Source organism: Topomyia yanbarensis, chromosome 1, assembly GCF_030247195.1.
Source record: "Topomyia yanbarensis strain Yona2022 chromosome 1, ASM3024719v1, whole genome shotgun sequence".
NCBI classification, from domain to species: Eukaryota; Metazoa; Arthropoda; class Insecta; order Diptera; family Culicidae; genus Topomyia; species Topomyia yanbarensis.
The window spans coordinates 179,097,107-179,118,017 of record NC_080670.1 but is presented as its reverse complement, the minus strand read 5'-3'; the positions used below and the strand labels follow the sequence as shown (position 1 = coordinate 179,118,017).

At 33.7% G+C, this 20,911-nt stretch overlaps 1 protein-coding gene across 3 annotated transcripts in view; it reads left to right on the top strand.

Moving 5' to 3' along the window:
- The window catches only part of LOC131683157 (mitochondrial cardiolipin hydrolase), a 298,950-nt gene extending 283,478 nt beyond the window's left edge, over window positions 1-15,472 (top strand). For all 3 annotated transcript variants that reach the window (XM_058965006.1, XM_058964992.1, XM_058964998.1), the window contains one exon: window positions 15,255-15,472. The gene's annotated coding sequence lies outside the window, so the exon portion shown is untranslated. The remainder of the gene's footprint in view (window positions 1-15,254) is intronic.
- The last annotated feature ends 5,439 nt before the right edge of the window (window positions 15,473-20,911 follow it).

Here is a 20,911-nt window from a genome sequence, read left to right as displayed (position 1 = left end):
ACTTACGCGATCATCTGCCAAGCGGAGGAAAGTGGATGAGTGTGAAAACCATATCGACGAAACGCCAAAAACAAGCTTTGCGGATGCGGTGAAAGGTCGAACCGACAACAAAACTCTAGAACAAACCAAGAGAAAGGATTCCATTCAAAAGCCTAACCCAGTAGTCATCATAAGACCAAAAGAAGGCATACAGGTTGTGCTGAGCTGCGAAGGAAAGTGGATGCTCGAAGTGTGAATGTGAAACGAGTGACTAACGGCAAGAATGGTGAGGTTGCAATTGCGCTGAAAGATGATGAAAGTGTTGAGCTGTTGAAGAAACACGTAGAGCAAAACATGGATGGCAAATACGATGTCAGCGTCAGGGAGAATTTAAGACCCACTACCAAACTAGTCGGTATAAGTAATGTACTGGATGAAAATGAGCTGAGAGAAGCATTAGTGATCCAAAACGACGTCTTTGAAAACCTGACGCACTTCAAGCTTCGCAAAGCATACCGCAATGAGAAATTTCAGTTCAACAACTACAGCGCTATCATTGAACTCGATGCTAAAACGTTCACTGCGGTCATGCAGAAAGAAAAACTTAATTGCGGGTGGGACCGATGCAGAGTGCTTGATGGACTGCAGGTGACAAGATGCTTTAAAGTTTGCGGATACAACCACAAGAGCAATGACTGTAAAGCATAAATTTCAAAGTGCACAATCTGCAGTGAAAACCATCCCGTGAAAGAATGTAAATCCAAGACGCAGAAGTGTGCAAACTGTGAAAATCCCAACATTAAGAGAAAGCTTACCATTGACACAAATCACGCTGCTTGGAGTGTCCTTTGCCCGGTCTACACTAAACACTTAGAAAAGCGTAAAAACATGATTGATTATTCAAAGTTCAAAAGATCGTACCATCAACAACGTTCATCTGCTTTCCACGGAACTTGCCTGTCATGGCAGCGGCCTTTTCCGGTCAGGTAAAGATAAGGAGGGTATATGTCCTCCCGAAGCTACTCAAGATACTGCGCACCTTAAACTAGATCCACAATTGCAGCATGCCCACGGGTGCAATCAGCCAGATTCCGTCAACGACGTTCTGCTCTCAACGGAACTTTTATGTTATGGTAGCAACCTTTCCCTGTCAGGTAAATGCAATGAATGTATATGTTCTTCCTAAGTAGGACATACAGATGCTGCCTCCGCTGAAAACCCACCCCCATTACAGGTGGACGCCACCGCCGCTCAGCTTTCTACCGCTCAACCGTCAGGACATCACTTGCAGGAACATCTTAGTATCTACTATCAGAACGTGAGAGGACTACGCACCAAAATTGACGAGTTGTTCATCGCTGTTTCAGACGCCGAATATGATGTTATTGTTCTAACCGAAACGTGGCTGAATGATCAAATCAATTCACTCCAGTTATTCGGCTCAAAGTACACGGCTTACCGTAATGATCGCGATCCAGACAGTACAGGGAAAACGCGGTGGTGCACAGTGGCTCAAAACAGCGTTTTGAGGTACTTAATTCACTGGAGTCAAAACTGTCCATATTAGCGATTTCACATATTCTACAATGTTTGTGTGTGTAAAAAGCGCCATCTTTTGGAAACATTACTTTTTTTTAAAAATGATCATAATAGGCTACAGAAAATTTAACTTTTGAACCGAAAGAGATAGCGCTTAGCTGTCTTCGACAAAGTTGTAGAGGAGAGTATTTTTATAAATTTTGCAGAAGACATGTTGTCTCTGTCACTCATAGTAATCGAGTTATGAGAAGTTCTCTATGGTGAACTCCTTCATTTCCTATTTTTACTCATAACTTTTTTATTTCTAATTTTTCGCATTAACAATGTTCTAAGATATTTTTTATCATCATAAAACACACAACTTTTCTGAAGAGACCAGATAGCTGTGAATGCTGTGTAAAGACTTATAGCTGATTTTGATTTAATTTTGGCCTGTTTTTGAACCCGTGTGACCTCACTATCGGCAAAAATTGTAATTATACTATCAATTATTCTAATAGGACTAGGTTTCACCTACAAAACGAAGGTAAAATTGTTTGTCCATAAGCACCCGTTCAAAAGTTATACACTTTTGAAAACTTTATGTCTGGCCCTCCTGAAGTCGCGTGAATGCCTCACTGAACGAGTAGGCGCTGGTGTTCAAAGACGCTTTCGCTTGATTTCCTGAGTGACGCGCACTCTGTGTACTAGTGCGTCTACCGGAAGGTTAACACTGATATTGAATGATTTTCCAATGGGTGATATACAATTTCATTTCGGTCCGGTTTATACCGTATGAATTTTAGTTTCAGAGCTAAAAAGATGATGTATAAAATTGCTGCCTTCACCACAGTCTGAAATATTTGAAAATATCCAGCCGGTTAATGCAGCAATTATATGGAAAATGTGTACCTTTTACTTCTTTATCCATATCCTGAAACTAAAATTCATACGGTATAAACCGGACCGAAATGAAATTGTATATCACCCATTGGAAAATCATTCAATATCAGTGTTAACCTTCCGGTAGACGCACTAGTGCGCGTCACTCAGGAAATCAAGCGAAAGCGTCTTTGAACACCAGCGCCTACTCGTTCAGTGAGGCATTCACGCGACTTCAGGAGGGCCAGACATAAAGTTGTCAAAAGTGTATAACTTTTGAGCGGGTGCTTATGGACAAACAATTTTACATTCGTTTTGTAGGTGAAACCTAGTCCTATTAGAATAATTGATAGTATAATTACAATTTTTGCCGATAGTGAGGTCACACGGGTTCAAAAACAGGCCAAAATTAAATCAAAATCAGCTATAAGTCCTTAGACAGCATTCACAGCTATCTGGTCTCTTCAGAAAAGTTGTGTATTTTATTATGATAAAAAATACCTTAGAACATTGTTAATGCGAAAAATTAGAAATAAAAAAGTTATGAGTAAAAATAGGAAATGAAGGAGTTCACCGTAGAGAACTTCTCATAACTCGATTCCTATGAGTGACAGAGACAACATATCTTCTGCAAAATTTATAAAAATGCTCTCCTTTACAACTTTGTCGAAGACAGCTAAGCGCTATCTCTTTCGGTTCAAAAGTTAAATTTTCTGTAGCCTACTATGATCATTTTTTTAAAAAAAAATAATGTTTCCAAAAGATGGCGCTTTTTACACACACAAACATTGTAGAATATGTGAAATCGCTAATATGGACAGTTTTGACTCCAGTGAATTAAGTACCTCAAAACGCTGTTTTGAGCCACTGTGTGGTGGTGTGCTTATCGCAGTGTCCAACCGGCTCTCGTGTAAACATAAAACTGCTAAACATAAAAGAACCGATCTCGAACAACTATGGGTAGATATTCGCGGTCGTGATACTAATATTTGTGTTGGTGTATTGTATATTCCCCCCGACTCCGCATGTGATATGGATATTATTCAGAAGCACATAGACTCAGCACTTGACATCGCAACTTCCATTCAACCCAACACGGCTCATCTACTGTTTGGTGATTATAATCAATCTGGACTTCTATGGAAAAGTACCTCCTCCGGCTATGCCTTCCCAGACCCTTCTGAATCAACCTTCTCTAGAGCGAGTATTGCCTTACTGGACGGAATTTCTGTATTGAACATGCTGCAAATGTGTACAGTAAATAACAGACGAAATCGAACCCTGGACCTCCTTTTCGTAAATGAAGAAGCTTCTATTAACAGCACCGTTTCAGAAACCCTTGAGCCGTTAGTTGCTTGTGACGCACACCATCCTCCTCTTCTAGTAACGCAGATCTGTCCCCAGTTAGTTGTTTATGACGAAATGCTAGATGTCAGGGAGTTCAATTTTTCAAAAACTGATTTCAATAGGCTCCAGAACTCACTGCAGGCAATCGATTGGGAGACTTTGCTGAATTCCGCGATCGATGTAGATGTTGCCGTAGAAAAACTTTCACTGGTCCTAAAACAACTTTTCAAACTACATGTTCCCGCACCACCTCCCCGACCAAAACCAGCGTGGTACAATCGTCAATTACGTAAACTGAAAAGACTGCGAGCAGCTGCACTTCGGCATTACGCCAGCCGACGAAACCCCCTCACAAAACGAGAGTTTATTGAGAGTCAGAAACAGTTACAAGACATATAATCGCTTTCTCTATTCAAGCCACGTCGCACAAACCCAATCGAATCTGAAACAAAATCCAAAGCAGTTTTGGTCTTTCGTTAACGGGAAACGTAAAGAAAATGGGCTTCCTTCCAGTATGTTCCTTGCAAATGAAACATCAAGTACCCCAAGCGGCATCTGTGACCTATTTGCGCAGCATTTCTCAAGTGTGTTTAAAAAAGTCTCGGCCAACTCCACTCAGGTGGAACATAGTCTTCAGGATGTCCCTCATGATGTAATTAATTTAGGCATTATTCGATTTACTGACGAAGATATACTAACTGCTATGAGAAAGTCTTCAACATCGGCAGGACCAGATGGTATTCCTTCCATTATACTGAAATGATGCGCAAGCGCATTGTGTACGCCTTTAAGACTAATTTTTAACCAATCGCTGTCGCAATCGACGTTCCCCGTCTGTTGGAAAAAATCAGTTTTTAAAAAAGGTGATAAGCAAAATGTTGCGAACTACCGTGGCATAACTCTGCGCTGGCTCAAAGTTATTTGAAATATTAGTAGGAAATGTGCTGTTTCGTGAGACCAGAGCATATATATCGAAGGACCAACATGGCTTTTTCTCAGAGGTAGATCGACAACTACTAATCTAGCCCAATTCACTTCGCTCTGTGTTAAAAATATTGAACTTGGATCTCAGGTCGATACTGTATACACGGATCTCAAGGCTGCATTCGATCGTGTAGATCACTCTCTTCTATTTGCAAAGATGAAGCGGCTAGGCGCTTCGGAAAATTTTATAGGGTGGCTTAAATCATATCTCGTAAATCGTTCTCTGTCTGTAAAATTAGGAAATAACGAGTCATACAGTTTCATCAACTTGTCAACTTAAATGCCTCAAGGGAGCAATCTAGGACCGTTGCTTTTCTCGTTGTTCTTCAATGACGTTTGTTTTGTTATACCTCCTGGGTGTAGACTTATATATGCCGATGATCTCAAACTATTTCTTATTGTGCGGTCACTAGAAGATTGCAAGGAACTACAGCAACACTTAGATGCTTTCTGTAGTTGGTGTAATCGCAACTTGCTGGCTCTCAGCGTGTCCAAGTGCTCCATAATATCTTTTACACGTAGAAAAAATCCAACACTGTGGAACTACACCATCTCCGGGGAATCGCTAGAGAGAATAAAATTTAAAGTCACGTTAATAAAAATAAAAAAAAAGCTAGAGAGAATGACAGTTGTCAGAGACCTCGGTGTACTTCTGGACTCACAACTGACATTCAGAAATCATTACTCTCATGTTACAGCACAGGCAAATAGAAATCTCGGTTTCATTATAAGAATCGCCAAAGAGTTCACTGATCCATATTGTTTGCGGGCACTCTACTTTTCACTTGTGCGATCTGTCCTGGAAGCTTCAGCACCCATTTGGTGTCCTTACACAAGCATTTGGATCAACCGAATAGAAGCAGTGCAGGCAAGATTCCTCCGTTTTGCTCTTAGAACTCTGCCGTGGCGTAACCCAACTGAGCTACCACCGTACATCGATCGCTGTCGTCTGCTCGATATGGAAACCCTAGCCAAAAGGCGGAGCACATTTAGAGCAGTATTTGTTGGGCAGGTATTAACTGGCCAAATAGATGTTCCAGTTATTCTCTCACAAATAAATGTCAATGTTTCCCCGAGAAGTCTCAGATCGCATAACTTTTTAAGACTCTAGTTTCAACGCACCGAGTACGGTCAAAACGAACCTATTAGGGCGATGTGTAATGTTTTTAATAGTGTTTATGGCCATTTTGACTCTTCTGTATCCTGTGATGTTTTCAAAAATAGACTAAGAAGGTTGACTTAGATTTTAAAATTCATTTTTTGCAACATTTGTATTTTTTATTTTTGTAATGCTGTGTACTATGTGATTATATTTTATTGTAGTGTGAATCCATTGCAATCAGGTGTGAATATATGAAAAGATAATGGGTTTTTACGCCCATTTGAGGATTGCTTCTGAAGTATATCCTGAAATGGGCTTTTCCCATTCAACCACATTTCATGTAGACCAACATAGGTCAGATGAAAAATAAGAATAAATAAATAAATAATGTACCTTGGCCATCATTCTCAACTCCAACAAAAAGGACATTTCTTCCGCTGTAAAATGTTGCATATTATAACAAGAATTTTGTAATGTAGTCTAGGGAAGTTCTTGCTTGATCCACTTGTCTAATTCTCATATTCGTTTCAGATATGACCAACAGTTTGTGCAAATAAAGTCCAATTGTGCTGTGTTATCTCACTAAGACTGTTTCCTGTTGAAAAATAAAAATCTTATTAATTTCGAAGTCGGTATAATATCGAAATAAAAACCGCATCACCGCTGTCTCACGCAGATCTCGGAGTGCAGCGCCAGACAATTCACTTTACTAGACTCCCGTGTCAAAGACTGATAAGACTTAATTGAAACTTTACAAGATACCTTCGCCCTACCATGGCTCGTGCCTCAGCTGTAACCACTTAGGTACACGATAGTGATGCTGTTCGTGTCCAAGATGGAGAGAAAGGTGGGAACATTTGACACTTTTGAGTGTATTAGTATTATACTTGCAAAATTAAGCATGGCGGCCGGGGTCCCTGAAGTAAACATAAACTTCCGAGCAAGCATCCTGATTCTTTTGGCGCACGATGTAAAGTGAAAAAAGGCCGAGCTTCCCATCGGATCTACCAACTAGAACACTTATGGACACTTTTTACCTCGAAAAAAACCGATTAAATTAACTATGATCGAACCGAAACAAAACTTATGGCAACAGAAAGGCCCACTACGTCATTTGTTTGTGATTTTCTTCTTCATATCCTCTTGTTTTTCGGCTTCATCAAAGAAAAATGACATCCGCACTCACACACAGAAAAAATGTGCACACCTGTATCCGTCTTGGTTCGTGTCAGCATCAGTCTCGTTTGCACTATCTGACAGAGTGAGGAGTGTGTGGAGAGCCAAGGAAGCGCTTTACTCAACCCCGTCTTTGGTCAAAGTCATACGAGAGACACAGATCGTAAGCACCTTTCTGTCGGTTTACTTTTTTTTTTGCTAAAACGGTTATCTTGTTAATCGAATCAAGCACCACCACAAAGAGGAATTAGTTTGAGTTTTTGGTGGAACTTCTATTCTGTTACGATAGTAGCGAAATTGTCAATTGGAACCTGGACCGAAATTGGTTCGGTTTCAAAATTTTCAGACATGTGTAACTACACACACAAGCATCAACCAAATTGAATTCTAGTATTCAGTAAAAATTTTAAATTGATTAGAACGATTGACAACCTCCACAGTTGATTGTTCGAGAACCTTAAATATTAGCTGATCACAAATTCCCAGCAAATTGCTCCTCGCAACATCCTTCCTTTTCCTCGGTAAGTTTTCTTTCGTCACAAATAAAAAGCTAAGTTTATTTCTGCATACAGCCAAACATAATTTTCACCGATTGACATAATTATACCGGCGTCTAGTCTGACCAAATTTGCGTGCCTCCAACCGGCATTCGGCTAACCCACCGGCGAACATGCATGAGGCGGAGGAGAACGAGAGAGGAGTGGAAAACATTAGGTTTCTTCTTTCGATGAGTACCTCCACCCGACCGCATCGATTACATTTATCCCCACCACCACCACTGACGAGCCCAGATATTATGGCTTTTACGAGCGTCTGGCTCTCTTCGAGAAACTATTCGGCACGTGTCGAGTTTGAACGGATGGAGGGATCGGAAAATACCGACGGTTGGTGGGTTGCGTTGGAAGTGCTAACATTCGTAAAGGAGGAGGGAGTAGTGATAGCAAATTTGTGGTTTTCTTCGTACATCTACGGATATTGACACTTTTGGAGATATTTATGCAAACATTATCAATTACATTTAAATTTGGGAAACATTATAACAGACTTCCGAAAATTATTACAGTTAAACAAAACATGCTAGACAGCTTTGAAACGTACTTGAAAATTTTAGAGACATTTAGAATGTTTTAGATGATTTCAAATTTCAAAGAAAGCGAAAATTGATTTGAATGAAATCAAATGAAGCGAAAAATTACAAAAATAAAAAAGATCTAAATGAAAAAAAATGGCGAAATGATATACAAATTGAAGTAAAATGTCAAAAAATTTAAAAATTGAAGCAACAACTATAAAAGGAAACTGACCTTAAAGAATTGGGAAAAAAGGAAAGGAAAGAAGGAAACTGACTTAAAAGAATTGGGAAGAAATAGAAAAATATTGTAATTTAATTTTAGAATGGCAAATATAATAAAAAAGCAGTAAAACATGAAAATATCTTGTAAAAAGCAGCAATGTAAGTAGACAAAAGCAATACTATTGAAAATAAAACAAGAACGTAAAATAAATTAAAATAATTAGAAAATTAGAAATTTTGAGAATATCAGAATTTGCCATTTTTTTTTTAGAATCTTGAAAATTTTTAGAAATTTTTAGAAATTTTACAGTTCTTAGAATTTTTAGAATTTTTAGAATTTTTAAAATTTTCAGAAGCTAATTTTTTTTTAGAAATTTTAGAATATTTAAAATTCTTAGAATTTTTAAATTATTTAAAAATTTCAGAATTTCAAGAATTTTTAGAATTTTAAGAATTTTAAAGTTAGAGAGAGCTTTAGAGTTTTTAAATTTTTTAGAATTTCAAAACAAATTTTAATTTTTAGAACTTTTTCTATTTATAGAAGTTTTAGATGAATTTGCAGAGTTTACATAATTTACAGATTTTGCAAACTGCACAGAATTTTCGGAGTTTTTAGAATTTACAGAAATGGCCGAATTTGTAAAATATGCTGAAGTTATACAATTGGCAGAATTTACAAAATTTTAAGAATTTTTATTATTTTTTAATTTTTTAAAAAAAATTTCAACTTTTAAATGAATTTTTAGAATTTCAAGCACTTTAAAGAGAGTTTTAAAATTTTCAAAACTTTCACGATTTTAAGTTTCAGAATTTTTAAAATTTTTAGAATTTTTAGAATTAATGATTTTTTTTAATTCTTAAAATCCTTTAATTTTTTAAAAATCTTTTATATTTTTAAATTTTTTGGAATTTTTAGAATTTTAAGAATTTTTTAGAATTTCAAGGATTTTTAGAATTTCAAGAATTTGAGAGTTTTTAAAATTTTCAGAATTTTAGAACTCATCATGATCTTTAAAAATTTTAGAATTTTTAGAGTTTTTAGAATTTTTAAAATTTTTAGAATTGTTAGAACTGTATTTTTTAATCATTTTATGAATTTTTTAAATTTTGTTGAATTTTTAGAAATTCAAGAATTATTAGAATTTTAGAGCTAGAAAGTTTTGGAGTTTTTAAAATTTTCAAAATATTTAAAATTTATAGAATTTTCAGAATTTTTCGAAATTTTTGAATTTTTTGAATTTTAGAATTTTTAAAATTTTCAGAATTTTTAGAATTTTAAAATACTTTTGAAATTTTGAAATATTGAGAATTTTCAGTTTTTCCAAATTTTAGAATATTTAAAATTTTTGGAATATTCAGAACTTTTAGAATTTTTGGAAATTTTAGAGTTTTTACAATTTTCAGAATTTTTAGAATTTTTGGAATATTTAGAATTTTTAGAATTTTTAAGAATTATTTGAATTCCTAGAATTATCATTTTTTTTAATTTTTAGAATTTTTGAATATTTTATAAGTTTAAGAAATTTTTGGAATTTCAAGAATTTTCAAAATTTTGAAAGATTTAGAGTTTCTGAAATTTTTAGGATATTTACAATTTTTAAAAATTTTGGAGCATTTAAAGTTTTTAAAATTTTTGGAACATTTAAAATTTTAAAATTTTTTAGATTTTTTAGATCTTTTTCAATTTTTAAAAGTTTTAGATGTTCCATAATTTTCAAAAATTTCAGTGATAGTAGTATTTTTAATTTTTTTAGAAATTGGAGAAATTTTAGAACATTTTTAGAATTTTTATTATTTTCAAAATATTTAGAATTTTTAGTTTAAAATTTTTAGAAGTTTAAAAATATTTTGAAAATTTTTAAATTTTTGGAATATTTAGAATTTTTAAAACATTTAGAATTTTTAGAATTCTTGGAATTTTTAAAATTTTTAGAATTTCTAAAATTTTTAGAATTTTTAGAATTTTTAAAGTTTTTAGAATTTTTAGAATTTTTAGAATTTTTAGAATTTTTAGAATTTTTAGAATTTTTAGAATTTTTAGAATTTTTAGAATTTTTAGAATTTTTAGAATTTTTAGAATTTTTAAAATTTTTAGAATTTTTAGAATTTTTAGAATTTTTAGAATTTTTAGAATTTTTAGAATTTTTAGAATTTTTAGAATTTTTAGAATTTTTAGAATTTTTAGAATTTTTAGAATTTTTAGAATTTTCAGAATTTTTAGAATTTTTAGAATTTTTAGAATTTTTAGAATTTTTAGAATTTTTAGAATTTTTAGAATTTTTAGAATTTTTAGAATTTTTAGAATTTTTAGAATTTTTAGAATTTTTAGAATTTTTAGAATTTTTAGAATTTTTAGAATTTTTAAAATTTTTGAAATTTTTGGAATTTTTGGAATTTTTGGAATTTTTAGAATTTTTAGAATTTTTGGAATTTTTAGAATTTTTAGAATTTTTAGAATTTTTAGAATTTTTAGAAAATTTTTAATTTTTAGAATTTTTAGAATTTTTAGAATTTTTAGAACTTTTAGAATTTTTAGAATTTCTAGAATTTTCAAATACTTTTGAAATTGTGGAACATTTGGAATTTTTAAAGTTTTCGGAGTTTTCAGAAATTTAAGAATTTTTAGAATATTTAGAATTTTTAAATTTTTTATAATTTTAAGTAATTTTTAGAATTTCATGAATTTTTAAAAGATTTAGTTCTTAAAATTTTTAGCATGTTCAAAAATTTTGAAACTGTTAAAAATTTTGGAATTTTCATAATTCTAAAATTTTTAAAAATTACAGATTTTTGAGATCTTTTTCAATTTTAGAAGTTTTAGATGTTCTAGAATTTTCAAAAATTTTAGAACTGGCAGTATTTTTAATTTTTTTTAGAAATTTAAGAAATTTTAGTGCATTTAAAATTTTTATTATTTTTAAACTATTTAGAATTTTTTAAAATTTTATAAATTTTTTGAAAAGTTTTGAATTCTTAGAATATTCAGAATTACAGTTTTTAGAATTTTGCAGAAATTTTGAAATTTTTAAAATACCTAGAATTTTCATTTTTTTTTAATTTTCAGTATATTTAGAATTTTTAAATTTTCTGTCGAATTTTTTTAATTTTTAGAAGTTTTTGAATTTTTGGAATTTTTTAAATTTTTAGAATTTTAATAATTCTTAAAATTTAAAAAAAATTAGCTTCTACATTTTTTAAAAGTTTTAAAATCTTTGAAAATTTTAAAAATTTTACATTTTTTAGACCTTTTTCAATTTTTAGAAATTTTGGATGTTCTAGAATTTTTAAAAATTTTAGAATTTGAAGCATTTTTAAATATTTTAGTAACTTTCTAATTTTTGAAATTTTTGAAATATTCTGAATTTTCAGAATTTCTAGAATTATTAGAATCCTTAGAATTTTATTTTTTTTTTAAATTTTAGAATTTGTAGAATTTTTAGAGATCTTAGAATTTTTAATTTTTTTGTATATTTAGGATTTCTGAAAATTTTAAATTTTTAAAATTTTTAGATCTTTTTCAATTTTTAGAAGCTTTAGATGTGCAAGTATTGTTGGAAATTTTAGAATCTCAGAAATTTCAAAACTTAATTTTTTTAAATCTGTATAATTTTTTGATCCTTATCCGAAAATTAAGAATTTTTAGAATATTAGGAATTTTTAAAAAGTTTTAGAATTCTTAGAATTAATATTTTTTTTAATTTTCAGAATATTTAGAATTTTTAAATATTTTACAATATTAATTTTTTTTTTCGAATTTCATGAATTTTTAAAATTTTAGAAGATTTAGAGTTTTTAAATTTTTTAGCGTATTTAAAATTTTTAAAATTGGTGAAAATTTTGGAATTTTTATCATTTTAAAAATTATAGATTCTAGAATTTTCAAAAATTTCAGAATTAGCAGAATTTTTAATTTTTTTTAGAAACTTAAGAAATTCTAGAGCATTTAAATTTTTTATTATTTTTAAAATATTTAGAATTTTTAAAATTCTTGAAAGTTTTGGAATATTTAGAATTTTTAGTTTTTAGAATTTTAGAAATTTTAAAATCTTTAGAATTTTTAGAATTTTTCAGAAATTTTGGAATTTTTAAAATTCCTAGAATTTTTTAATTTTTTAGTACATGTAGAATTTTAAAATTTTCTAGAATTTTCAGAATTTTTTAAATTTTTAGAATTTATTAAACTTTTAGAATTTTTAGAAGTTTTGGAATTTTTGGAATTTTTAGAATTTTATAAATTTTTAGAATTTTAAGAATACTTATAATTTAAAAAAAAATTAGCTTCTGCATTTTTTTTTTAAATTTTTAGAATCTTTAAAATTGAAATTTAAAATTGAAAAAGGTCTGAAAATTCTAAAATTTTTAAAAGATTTTTTTTGTAATTTTCAGACATTTTTCAATTTTTAGAAGTTTTGGATCTTCTAAAATTTTTAAAACTTTTAGAATTTGAAGTATTTTTAATTTTTTTAGAAATATTATAATTTTTGTAATTTTTAAAATATTTAGAATTTTCAGAATTTTTAGAATTCTTAGAATCGTTAGAATTTTAAATATTTTTAAAAATTTTAGAATTTTTAGAGATATTAGAATTTTTATTTTTTTGTATATTTAGGATTTCAAATTTTTTAAATTTTTAGAATTTTTAGATCTTTTTCAATTTTTAGAAGCTTTGGATGTGCAAGAATTTTGAGAATTTTAAAATTTTAGAAATTTCAAAGCTTAATTTTTTTAGAATTTTTTTAAATCTTTGAATAATTTTTTGATCCTTAGAATTTTTATAGCATTTAAAGATTTTTTCAGGATTTTTAGAATTAGAATTTTAGGAACTGCTAGAATTTTTCAATTTTTTAAAATATTTGAAATCTTCTGATTTTTTTTTCAAAATATTAATATTTTAAGTATGTCTAAAAGTTTTAGAAATTTTAAAGCTAACAGAATTTACAGTTTGTGGAATTTCCAAAATTTTCTGAATTTATGGTATTATCGGAATTTACATAACAGAGTTTACTGCCTTCCGCTATGACGGCGCCGGTGGTTGAGTGGTAAGCGTGACCACCACTCATTCCAGTTGGCCTGGGTTCAATTCCAGCCGAGGCCGTTGAGATTTTTCTGAAGTGAAAAAATCTGTGGTCACGTCTTCCTTCGGAAGGGAAGTAAAGCCGTTGGTCCCCGGTCCATGAAATTGGTGGATCGATATCTAGTCCAGGTAGCGGAATCACCTCTCTGGCGTCGGTAAAGAAGAAGTATATCCAACTTCTATACTCTTACTAACAAAATTTTCCTCCTCCCGTGATACTTGTGGAGTGCGCAGTAGTATATACGGCCTCTAGTAAAAACAAGTATCGGACTAACCATTCCTTCCCTTTCCTTCCGCGATCTATGTTCGGGCCTGGCCGGCGCCGGTATTAATCAAAAACACTTTAGGATTACCAGGAGTTGCACATTGAAAGATGTTTCGCTACTCCCAAGTATAATTGTCTACTGATTCCCTGTGCAACTTCAGCTAGTCCCGATCGATAACGGAGTAGCAGCCAGGGGTGGTCGCACAAGCTCAAGCTCAGCAGAGTTTACTGCCTTCCGCTAGGTTAACGGGATTGGCTGTATTGCAAACACCTTCAAGCATATTTTGTGAATCAGTTTTAAAGAACCTCTGACAAGCAATTGCTTTAAGATGGTTATTGCGTTACACCTCGTTAGTAGTACATCGAGGAGACCGATAGGGCTTATGGGCCTTTTATATGCTTTGTGTTTTTTCATACTCTGCACCTGCCCTAACAAACGGGGCCGGGGTAAGTTGGCGGATTTTCCGTGTCACATATTTTTGTTTCTAAAAATGGAGATAATGCATCAACATTTTCAATAAAATTCAGAGATGTTGCAAACAGTCTGCCCTTTCATGTCACGTGTTTTATTTTGCAAGATCTACCTACATCAAAGCGGTAAAAAAATGAAAACTGAAAACACCGCCAACTAGCCCCTGTCTCCCCTACTCACAATATCTCTCATTCCAAACGTACTCACATTCCAAACGCTCACGACCTTCGCGATAACACAAACCTGATCACAAACGTGAACATGCAATCGAATCATCCGCACATACTTACGCCCGCGATCTCGCCAACTTTAAAGCATCTCGGTAATTAAGTGGGCGTTGAAGCACCTATAAATTTACAAACACACTCTCAAGAATTAACTCACCGCTCGCGCGATCATGAATCGGTCACGTCCGGAAGTCTCTACTCTCGGTCCTAGCTTTCAGTTGGACCATAAACATGACGCTTATACCCATTAGGCAACACGGCAACACATTAGTCAGTAGGCAACATTCTCACAGTCACGTCACCTACTGACTAGAAAGAATTTTTATTCTAGTCTCTGGGTGACGTGACTGTAAGAATAGGGCCCCACGTTCCAAGGCGACTGCAGTGATATGGAAGAACTCACTCTCTTCTAGCATCTGAACTGTACACCGAAAATTAAGTATCAGATTCACGGTCCGAGCGCGATCATCCAACGCGAATATGCAAATAGGCACACGGTTATAAAATCGAAGTTATTCACGCGAAGATATATGCATGCTAGCACACGCGACATGCAAACGCCTACGCGATCGAACGCTCGAGCCTCTCGCGATGATACACGCGATCGTGAAGTCCCTACGCCCGCACATATCTGACCCGTACAATGAATATCACATTCAGAATCACAGTGTTTTTATGGGTGACATTGTCTGTCTTGTCTGCAATTGTAGTGATTAATTCTGACGGGGAGAGACCCTAGCTCTCGAAGAAAAAAAATCTCTTGTCGTTGAATTGAGTCTGGTGATAGTCCGAGACTGTTCGTTTTTTGCCATTTTTTGTCCTAGAAAATCCCATATTTTTTTACTTACATTTGATAAATCGTTTTTTTGAAACGTGCTGAAGTAATGATCATGATTGTTTCTAACTATATTTTTTCTTCTCTTCCCCTCTTCAGGATACCCGGACCCAGCAATGAACTCAAATCAGCGATGGAAAATGGCGCCAAAGGTACACTTTGAGTGGAAAAAAAAACATATTAGCTTAGCAACATACAAAAAACATATAATCTCATCTTATATTTACCTTATATTGAATGAATTTGTAACGAGATACTGACGTTGTAGAGAAACCATAAATATTGACCATAGAATAAAGTAAACTGACGAAGTTAAACTATTGATCTTTTCCTATTGTATCTGGTGTGAGATGGCGTCCTATCGGTAGTATAGTTGCGGTTTTAGGTAAGGTAATGTATCCTGGTATGGGACACATTTTTCTGCGAACTATGATTTATGGCCAGTGAATAGTAATAAGCATGACTGCTTCTCATCCCAGCGAGCTTGGGTTCAATTCCAGTCGATGTTGTTAGAATTTTTTTGTGAGGCGGACCATGTCCTTCGGAAAGGAAGTAAAGCGCCGTTGATCTCGATCTCAATGTGTTGATGAGCTGGGTCCGCAGATAATAGAGTCACTTTTCTGGCATCGAAGAATCGAATTTAGTGCAGACAGAGAGCTACAGAAAAATGTAAACATAAAAAATTACAAATTTCCTGGAATTGGCTTCCGGACCTGAAACCGGCCGGAATGTTACCTTTTGTGTATCTTGATAATAATGCTTAATAGGTATAATTGAGCATTTAAAATTTACACAGATCATTCCCATTGAACAGCACGCTACAAGTTTTACGCGTGGTTTTAAAACTACCGTTAAACCTTAATTGCTACAAGGACTGATATACCAAGAAATGCATATTTAAATTCAAAACAATATTAATTCATTCTTTCTCAAAGTTATACACTAAATTTAAGAATTGCTTGGATTTTTTTTTGATAATTGAGAATACTTTTTTTTCCTAGCAGACGTGCCTTAAAATATTCAATGACGCATTTTCCAAACATCGGTCCATTCATTTGGTTTCCGATAAATTAATCTGCTTCTTTGAATAAAAATCACACCTTTATAAATACCCCCCGGTAATAGATCATCTCTCTGAACTTCCCCTTAATTTCAAAGCATGATCCTATTCACTGCAACGGGTACATATCATCAGATACGCACGCGTGCCATAGTAGCGTTCGGGATGATTGGCGCCGACCGACCCGTGTCGTAGGCGGAGCAATTACAGCTAGCAGTAATTCGTGTAAATTACGCAGAACAAGATTTACATCATCCGATACGGTCATCACTGAATCAGATTTCTGCCGAGATGTGCATTAATTGTAAATATTCGACAGGCTGCGCTAGCTACAAAATGGGGTACGTGGATCCATTTGTGGTCGGTTTGTTTTGTGTTAACTTATCAAAACTATCAAATATCGTTTAATCAAATCCGTCAAACTTTGAATCTGTTGGTAGTCTATCAACGAATCTAAACAAGGATAGTTACCCTACTCAAAGCCGTGAGAGTTGTATGTAGTTTTGCTGCCGTTTATTTTTAGCGAATTGGATAATTTTGCCTACGGCTAACGGCTTTTCCACGAAAGCGAGTGCATTATGGATGCGTGGATAGTCACACAAACCGCCGCCGCCGGCCACCAAGCCGGCACGCTCTCCAGCTCTCCAAACAATGCGCAACAGATTAATTGCGCGGCCTTAATTGCGAGAGTAAAAGGAAACAATGTACGCGTACAGTTTTTGGCGCCATCCTCTCGTGCAGGGTGTCATGCCTGGGGCTGGCTCTGCTCGCCAGGAAGCGCATTGCTGGAATTAGTGTTCGATTAAATTACCTATTGTTGCCAGTGTATTTAGTAGCTAGTAGCCGCCTTTCAACACCCTTCATTTGATGATTTAACGCGCCGTAGAGTGATTGCAGCTCATTGATAGAGCTGATAAAGTGATTGAATCACCCACGTGGCAAGAGCAGAGCTTGACACAATCGCACATGATGATGATGATGACTACTACCTGGTACGGAGTAACAGTTGCATACTATAGAAGCTTACTCCAGAAATAAATAATATTTGTCGAATACACACCGATAAGAATTAGTATTTTTCGCCAAAAATGAGGAAAATAAACATGGAATTTATGATTATTTAGAAATTAATAGCAAATTCAAACCGCTCAAACTCGCTCCAAGCATGTGAGCTGAGTTGCGAAGCATAATTAATTAAAATTGTTTAAAACAAAAAAAAATTATAAAATTCCATGCATGCACTGTAATAGCTGCTACATAGGAATGACCAAATACAAACTTAGTACCAGGGTTGCCACATTCACTGCTTTTTCTGTAGTGTCACAGATTTATGTATCATATTTTGATCGCAGACTTTTTTCATAGATGGTGAATTCTTGACACATTAAAATTTCCGATTTCTGCAATTTTTCTTAAATTTGATATTTCATAGACTTTTGCAGGTTTCACGCAGATTGGCATCACAGATTGAACATTCATTACAACTTCGATTGTGATAAAACTGTTCTCATCGGCCATAGTATTCGCACAAATACCCTATCTTTCTCAGAAGTGTGTCATATTCCCAACACGTTACAGTAGATATTGAACAGAGATAAAGCTCTGAGCAGCCGGCTACCGAGAGTTACCTATATTTTCATATGAATGAAGTAATTTTTAAAAAGGTGCAGGAATTTTTGCATGCACTCGTTTCAAAAAAATATTGTTCGAGAACTATCCGGGAATGAATCATGGATTGCAAAACAAATATTTAGCTTGGATACGATTTCAAACAAGAGAGCTGTCTAAATTAGACCATTTGGTCCAAATTTATTCTTTTTTCTAGGTGGCTAAATATTTTCAGTGATGTTCGCTGCAACTTAAGGTTCCATTGTACTATGGTCCCAAAGCCGTATTTAGCAAGGCAAAACTGTCTGCGCCCTAACGGTTAGTTTTAGACATATGGTGTCTTCAGCGAACTTCTTAGGGTGGTCCTTGGGGTTAGTGTTCAAAGTATCAAATTATGGGATATGTGAAATTCAGCTACGTAATGTTCTACAAAGTTATAAAACAGTTAAATTTAGGCAACGTTACCGAATAAACCATATGGCTACCTCTAATGGTCCATGCGTTATGATTTTTTTTTAAATATTTAAGGTAGGGTGGCTCTTGGAAATCTGTTTTCTTTTAACATAGTTTTCTGTGTTAATTGTGTGTGTCTTAACCGTCCTATCTCCCACTAGCTGGTAGAGATTTACAGAAAAAAGATGTTTGCATGTATTTAAATATATTCATGCAAATAACTTGGTTCATGGATTTAGGTAGGTGTTAGCTCAATTGACTTTCCGATGACATTTCGTTTACAGCGCCAGACATGTTCCGAGGTCGTCGTTCCATCAACCAGCCCCGAATATCTTTTTCTGTGTAAATTTCTCGCAAATACTTTGTTCTAGAGATTTTTAAAACTTTGGTAAAGCCACAGTTTTGCTGAAGCAACCATATTTCTATCTATATTGTTTGCATAGTTAAAAGCAATTATTCTTTTTTAAATGATATATTTTTCAACAAAAATCGATCATCACATTTCAAATATACGAGATAACAACTTTGTTACTTCAGCAAAAATATGGCGCATGTTCTAAAAGTGCTGTGAACAAAGTATTTACGTTAAATCAATGTATGAAATGTAAAATGAAACATCGTTTTCATCGTTCAATTTCTTATGGTAAAATTCACTGGGAAATAGTCTGGATGCGTAGTAATGCTAAAAGTCACAACCAATTCTATTGGATGTGTGACACTTTTTGAATGAACAGTCTTACATCTTACATCTAAATGTAAGCGCGAATTTATAGTAGTGTTAAAACAAACTCTGGTGCAAAAGTTCGAAACATATCTAGAACAAAGTACTTGCGAGAAGTTGAAAAGATACCCACTCTACCTTAAATATTTAAAAAATCATAACGCATGAACCATTAGAGATAGACATATGGTAAATTCAGCAAAGTTCCTTTAACCCATTCATGCCCATGTTGTTTGTGGACAACAACGTTTTTAAGCAGCTATAACTTTTGATTGTGGCAAGATTTGCTCACAAAAACAAGTAAAGCTAATAAATGTGACTATTCGCTTTCATTTGAGTGTGAACAGTTACAAGGATCAGCTCTAGAACTGAAGTTATTGCAATTAGTCTGATTGAACTCCGATGGAGCAGTGCTGCCAGGGACAGTTTACGTTGACGACAGAAAATTAATTTTTCATATAACTTTGTTAAGTTGCAATACTAGTAAAAACTGATAAAACTTATCAATTTAGATTATTTTTGGCTACGTTTTCCACGCAGTTGGACTATTGTAAATATTCTAGGAGAATTGTAGTGAGCATTGGAAGGTAAAAATTGAGTCGCTTCTAGCACTGCCATGGAAGGACCTACCTTTATGAAAAAAGGTTTTTCGAGTTTCTTGACCTCACCGTTCTCAACAAAAAATAGTTTTGAAAACCTACATGCACTAGAAAAAAGTTGGGCATGAAAGGGTTAATTGAACATTACTTAGCTTAATTTCATATATCTAAAATGTTGATACTTTGAACACCCTAACCACAAGTATCACCCTAATTTAACTATTGCAAAAAAATCGATCAAGAAATACTAAAAAAGTTTGCCAAAGACACCACATGTCTAAAACTAACCGTTTGACCACGAACAGTTTTGTCTTCTTAAGTACGACTTCGGGACCATAGCGCATTGGTCTGCCTCCAACAACGTGCATTCCCATCTCGTCATCGGTACTGCTTTCTTGCAGTTCGCGTTCTGATATTGTTGATAATTTCTCATTCTTAGGGCCGCCACTGTAATGTGTATCCGTCATCGTCGGCGTGTGCTTTTTTTACTGGAGGTGCTGGTTGTTGGTTTGGAAGCACTAGATGCAATCTTTGCCACTTCGATGGCAGTTGCTTTCGAGATACGAAACGCATCAGTGATTGATTGGCCGTTTAATTCTGTTCTGTTCTAGCAGCCTATTTTGAAATTTTATTGTTGACTGCAGTAATTAGGTTGATTTTTCTAGGCGACATTGGAGTATGATTTTTCGTAATATGCCATCTGGTAACAGACTTAACACGTGCGAATCCGACCAGGGTATAAGCGCAGCGTAATTTCTGTATAGTGCATTAACCCGACCTTTGGCTTTTTTTTTTTTCAATTTGTTTATTTGATAAGGCACGTATGCGTTAGCTTAAAGGTGCCATTTTTTCATTGTTTTACATTTTGAATTTCTTAAAACTAGAGGGTTACACATTTCAATATTATTTTGTTTTATATAATGAAACTAAAAAAAAACTTTACAGCTAACTTATACATATAAAAGAGGGTATAATATAATATTCGTAAGATTTGGGGGACGGGTCATTTTGTGTGTTCTTTGTATAGTAATTCACTTTATGATTTTTAGAAGGGAGATTGTAGGAGAAATTAATTATTAACTAAGCGGAACATTTTACAAGCTTATTAACTAGAAATAACTAGAAAGAGTGGTTCAAGATTAAGGGGAATTAATTAGGGCTATTTTAAAGTAGTGGTACTGTTGGGCATTTCTTAACGAGATTAAATATTGATCAACTAAAACTAAGCACTTAAGTTTTGGGAATATATTCAAGGGGAGAAGGGGATGAAGTCATACATCTGTGTATCAGAGACATGGGAGGGAGAGCGGACAAG